This window comes from Fragaria vesca, linkage group LG6, assembly GCF_000184155.1.
Source record: "Fragaria vesca subsp. vesca linkage group LG6, FraVesHawaii_1.0, whole genome shotgun sequence".
Classification (NCBI taxonomy): domain Eukaryota; kingdom Viridiplantae; phylum Streptophyta; class Magnoliopsida; order Rosales; family Rosaceae; genus Fragaria; species Fragaria vesca.
The window spans coordinates 3,471,509-3,477,591 of record NC_020496.1 but is presented as its reverse complement, the minus strand read 5'-3'; the positions used below and the strand labels follow the sequence as shown (position 1 = coordinate 3,477,591).

General features: G+C 35.2%; 1 non-coding gene across 1 annotated transcript; it reads left to right on the top strand.

Moving 5' to 3' along the window:
* Nucleotides 1-1,220: 1,220 nt before the first annotated feature.
* On the top strand, nt 1,221-3,873 carry LOC101300158. The gene is made up of 3 exons (XR_184857.1): nt 1,221-1,853; nt 2,057-3,106; nt 3,830-3,873. It is a non-coding gene; the product is annotated as an uncharacterized LOC101300158 (transcript).
* Nucleotides 3,874-6,083: the final 2,210 nt, after the last annotated feature.

Genomic DNA, 6,083 nt, shown 5'->3' with positions numbered 1-6,083 from the left:
ATAACAGAGATAACGGCACTAGTACTAAAGTTTAGTCGAGGTCAGAACTTCATATACTTTTTTGATATTTTCGAAATTTGAGATACCAAAATTTATAAAGAGTAAAAGTTTGTATATCGTTTGGATTAATTTCTCTTATTATATTGCCTTTTTAAAATCAAAATCTGAAGCCAATAGAACTATAACATAAATATATATAGATCGAAATTCAAGAGGCAAGGAGAGAATGACAGGATTGGAATTTTGTTTATGATGCTAAGGGTTTATATGGTTGGTTTTATACTTTGAAATTGTAGTCATTAAATAAAGAATTAAACGTGTATATTTATTATCTATATTAAAAAGTTACATTAGCATAAAATTAATATATATATATATATATATTTATTTAAATTAAATATATGTTTATATATTAGGATGGGTTTGGAGATGAGGATCACAATACCATTCTCGTCCCATCTCAATTGTAGATCCCCATTGCCCATTAATTTCCGATTAGTCTTCCCATTAGAGGCGGGTATCTAATAGAGCCCTACCCCGTTGGGGATTATTGTCATCTCTGGATGCATGCAATGAAGGATATTGGGAAGCTAGAGAAACCCGATCACCTTCACCTTCATATATAGGTGACTTTTGATGGCAAAGGGTGCACTCGGAAACGATATTGTAGATGCTCTCTATGAGGTCAGTTTTTATATCTCACCGGAAATGCTTCAAAATAAACATATTATATAAGAGTAGTGCTACATATACCAAAAAATAATATCAAACATCAAAACCGGCCAATTGAAAAACAAAAAGATCGATCTTTGCAAATTTCTTCTTCTTACTAAAAAAAAAAAAAAAGAAAAAAGAAAAAAGAAGTGTTTTATCTGGCTCTTCATATGTGCCTTCAAATATGTAATTTTTCAATCTACTGTCCTACTGGTACAAAAAGAAAGATATCAAAATAAAGCTTTTAGGCAATGGAATCATCTATTTGTGAAGTTAGTTTATATAAATCTTCTTAAGAAATCATGCATCTTGCTCTGAATTTGAAATTCACTACTACAATATGCCGCAACAGCCACATTCAGATGGCCACAAATGAAACCAAGTGTGGGTATTTGCACTGTTTGAGTGGGAAACACTTAAAATCTCCCACGGTTAGTTACAAATGTTGCCGAGTAAATTTTTTATTGCCTTCCCATCTTCTTCTCATCTCTCTTTTTTTTTTTTTGTATACTATTCTTTCTTCTTCTTCTTCTTCTTCTCCTTCTCATCTCCTTCGAATGATCATTCTCATACCAAACAGAATAAAAATCAGTCCTTCAGTCTCTTGGCTTTAAGTGGATCGGATCTACCACTTTCTTCTAACCTAAGATCCCCAATTTCAAAACCCTAACATCTTCCGATCTCCCTTCAGCACCACGGCCAGATTTTGAGAGTCAAGATCAAATCACCAATGGGTCCTATATTTCCAAGTTCACTTGGACAATACCAACTCGTCTACTCCTCCTTGTACTCCCTAAACCATCCAGCCCTTCGACGAATAATCTTTCACTTCGATCTTTTTGATTTCTTCTCTTCTTAATTTCTACCAATTTCCTCTAATCCAAGATCCCTATTATGCCATTCGAAACCCTAAGCTCTCCTGATCTCCTTCAGCATCTATGGCTACCGAATTTAGAGAGTGGAGCATTGATAGAGATCTGGAGAGAGAGAGAGAGAGAGAGAGTGAATAAGGCCGCTTCGATTCCACACGCAGGTGGCTATTGTGTATCGGAGCAGTGGTAGATGTTGATGGAGAAAAAGCCTTTGAGTATGAGGGCGGCGATGATGATGGTAATCGAGGGGCTCAGCTATAATTTGAGGTGAGTGATTCATTAGATAATATGGGGGAGAGGGGAGGAGGCTAACCTGCAGGGAAATCAACTCTTCTCTTGTGAGTAAATTTTGATGCTTCAGATTGAATTGGATTTGGGTTTATTCGATATTCGTTCAGACTTTACATCCCCATATATAATAGAGCGATAGTTGAAGTATATATCATGAAAATTGCATTTCTTCGTTTCAGGTTTTACTTGCAGCCGCCACTGATTGCAAACACATCTACTTCTTGCCTTCATATGGGACGTTCCTATGGTATTTGTTGCCCTCAACTTATCATCTCTTTATGTACTGGGATTTCTTCTTGTCTCTATTTCAATTGTTAATTTTCTTTTTTATTTTGTCCTAATTCATTGTGTTTGAACATGTTATATCCCAATATTAACTATATTTAGATTGGCATTTAAGCTAACCTTTCCCCAATTATTTGTTAGTCTATTCTCAATGTCAACTTTTCTACTAAGTCTAACCATGTGCTTGTGACTTTTCATTTGTTTTTGCCTATACAAGTTTTGACAGCATGATTAAGTTCCCCAATTCTGCTATGATAAAGTAAGTTCTTCTTGATCTTTTTGTTGCTAAAGTTATGCCTTTTACTAAAATGCATCTGGAATGCTGATTGGTAGCTGGAAAATTATCAGAATGGACTGCATGAATTAAAGAGCATGAGCAGATGAGAATATGTATGTGACTTGCCAATGTTGTTTGCTTGCTAGCTTTTCAGATGTAGCTTGGTAAGTTTAGTGGGGTTATTATTCCTGTTTTCCTTTTGAAAAAAAGAAAAGAAAAAGGCATTGCTTAAACATCTACATGAACTATTGTCTTCGGTTTACTGAGTTTGGTGCTTTCCATATTTCTATTTAGCTTTCTCTCTCAGTTTGTTAGGCTCTAACATGATTTAGATTAATCTTATATTACATGTCAACTGGTTGGGAATTATCCATTTGTTAGTTTGGCCAACTACTTGCTTCCTATTTACTACTATCTCCTCTGATTTCTTTGAATAAAGGTCCTTTGCATTGTTTCACGGCTCATGAATGTTTTGCTGCCTTGTGAATTCATTAGTATATTTGAGGTCCCTTTGGACTTATGTATAATGATCTTTATATATATGGGGTAGCTTATAATAGAATTCATTCTGACACATATCAACGTATATTTTATCAAGTGTTATTGCAGCGGCGATCTATTGTGAACAAACAGAGTTGGCCAAAGCGTAAGATGATTCACACAACTGGTACAACTTCTTTTTCTCAAATCAGGAACATATATGCAAGTCATATTTATTTTTTAATAAATACATGTTCTATTATCATGCAAAGTGTTATGAAGTATAAGAACTTAGTTGTGGAGTAACATGAAGCCTTTGTATAGGGATATCACATTCTGGTCAGTAAGATATTAGCTGCTATGCATAGATATCTGTAGAAAATGTGTTTACCTGTGATATTTGCTATTAATGAATCTTATTAGAATAAAAGTAGACAGCATAAGAAGAGTAATGTAGATTCTTCTGCATTTCAAATAATCTCAAAGCATATCAGGTAAGATAATGAAATGAGGGATATAGCATTTTGGTCCTCAGAAATGAGCTGCTAGTAATATTGAAGGGGAAGGAATATCTATAAATTCATCTATAAATGCTTTCTGTGAAAGATTGTTAATCACTACTCTTATTAGAATAAAACTGCACTGATGGCAAGGACTGTTTTGGTTCACCTCCAGGCACCTAATTAAGTCATCATACTTTTTGAATAAGTACATGTTCAAATGAGTTCACATTCCAACAGCAACATATTAATTAGTACGTACTCCTATTGAGTCTATTCTTATATGGTTTTAACAGTCTGTTTTTTAGTCAAGCACTGATGAAAAATAACATCTATTATTGGTATTACATTCTCATATTGATATTTTATGTTTTTCTTTATTAGATTATTTATGGTTCGTATATATGCAGAAAAATGAAAATGGAGGTGTAATCCCAGACCGTTGCAAATTGTTTGAGATTACCATGTCCACACTCTGAAAGCCACAAGCTATTGTAAGCATAAGTTCTGTCTTCTTAATCATTATCAGGAATGTCTTAAACCTACTCATGGTATGATACTTGACGTAATGTGATAAGTTATATATGATGTTTTGACATAGGAACTAATGAAGGACAATATTGAGAAGATGAAGGCTTCAAAGAGGGCATCTCAAAAGAAGTCTGATTTAGTTTGTATATGGATTTAGTTTGTATATGGTAGTGTTCAACTATTATTTGTACTGATCTATCATCTTTTTCTATATTAGTTAGCTATTGAACCAGTGGTCTGGTTTATGTAATATGAAAGTACTAAATTATGGATTCAATATATTAATCCATTTATTTTGTTTACACATTTGTTGTTTTGAAACATATTTATGTGGAATGAGCGTACTGAACGTGTAGAGGATCTGGAACAAATTTAGAATGATTTTACAACCAGGATGCAGTAAAAAAAATTGACTATGCAGGTAGGGGTAGAATTTTATTCAAATGCAGTAAAAAAAATTGACTATGCAATTGTAACAGTGCAATTGAGATTCTTTTTTCAACAAAACAGTATAATTGAGATTGATCGCCAATAAATAAAATAAGATTATTTAATAAGTTGTTTAGGCAGAAGGCCCACATAATGTCAGAAGTGGAACTAACCCACATTTGAATACATATGTGGCTTTTTTTTTTCAGAATGCAACGGCCCTGTTGCCCACGCTCTTGGAAAGTGTTGCTGCATTGTTGCAAAGGGCATTGGACACGGACAAGTGTTGCTTTTTCCCTATATTGCCACACTTAATGAATGTGGTTATTGCTAAGATTTGTAGTAGTGATTCTGAGTTGCCAACAACAGGTGATCAATCTATTGTTAATGGAGAGCATCATAATGACAAAATTCTTAAGCTGAAAAGTATGTTGAGGAGGACTAATAGATGAAGAACCAATATGCTTAATTTTCAAACCTTCTCCATTGCCAATAGTAATTGAGTTGAAAGACTCATAAGGCTTAGCAATGGAAAGATTTCTAAAATCAGCAGTCATATGGTGAGTTGCTCCTGTGTCACCAATCCAAACATCACCTTGAGATTGAGAAGTGTTAGCACCAGGTTGATTCTGAGCTGTCATAGCTGTAACTCATAAGACTTCGGGTCTTAATCATGTGACTGTTCTGAGTTTGTTGTGGTTTGTTTAAGCTCTAGCTTCCTCTCAATTTTGATTTTGATCTTGAAAAACCTAGATCTGTTATTTTTTGTTGAATCGAAGCTGTTTCTGAAGATTATATAGCTATTCTAGCTCTCGGTGCTTGAAATCTCTTATGCGATCTATGTGTTGAAACCTGTAGCTCAATTTCTAGGTCGATATGTATTGATTCTCTTGTTTTGATGCAATAGCTCATAGATTGTGCTTTGGTTTATGAACCCTTGTGCTCGATGCTAGGTTTTGATAGAAAATGGTGAAGTGTTACAGTAGTGTGGTTTTTAGTGGAGTAAAAATCAGTTTTCTGTGGAAGTAGATGTTATTGTAGAGTAGATCTTGTAGTTGACAGTAAAAGTGGAGTGTAGATGTCTCTTGTGGAGTAGATCTTGGTCGAGTTTGTGGAAGAGTAGAGTAGAAGTCTTTTGTGGAGTAGTTTTTGTTGCTTTCGTAAAGATTGAGTAAAGAGTAGAGTTTATGTGGAGCAGATTCAGTGGCTATGACTAGTGCATGTGTAAGAATTTTCTGTGTTCAGTGTGTCACGCCCCGAATCTTAATTTTTACCTTTATTACTGGCATAGTGATCACAAGAGTTTTTACCGTGTTCGTCACTAAGTGTGTAATTTAATTAATTCCCAGAGGGTGTTGAGGGACTAATATTTTGAGGGAATTATTCTAAGGAAGAATTTTTGACGACAGTAAAAAAAATAGTAATTTTTGTTAGTAAAAGGTAATTTTATTGGGGTATTATTTCGGGGTGTTGAATTTTGGAATTTTGGGTTAAAAGGAGTGTTGGGTCGGCTGGGCCGAGCCCAACCCATTTCTCCTTCTTTTTCCTTTCTCTCTCTCTCTCTCCCGTTTCTCTCCTCCCACCGAAGTTCTTCTCCCTCCACCCCGGGAAAAATTCACCACCGCTGCCCGCCGCCGTCCGGCCACCAGCTGCCGCCGCTCCAGCCCAGATCGGACCCCGTCACCTCCTCTTCCTTCCCGGCCT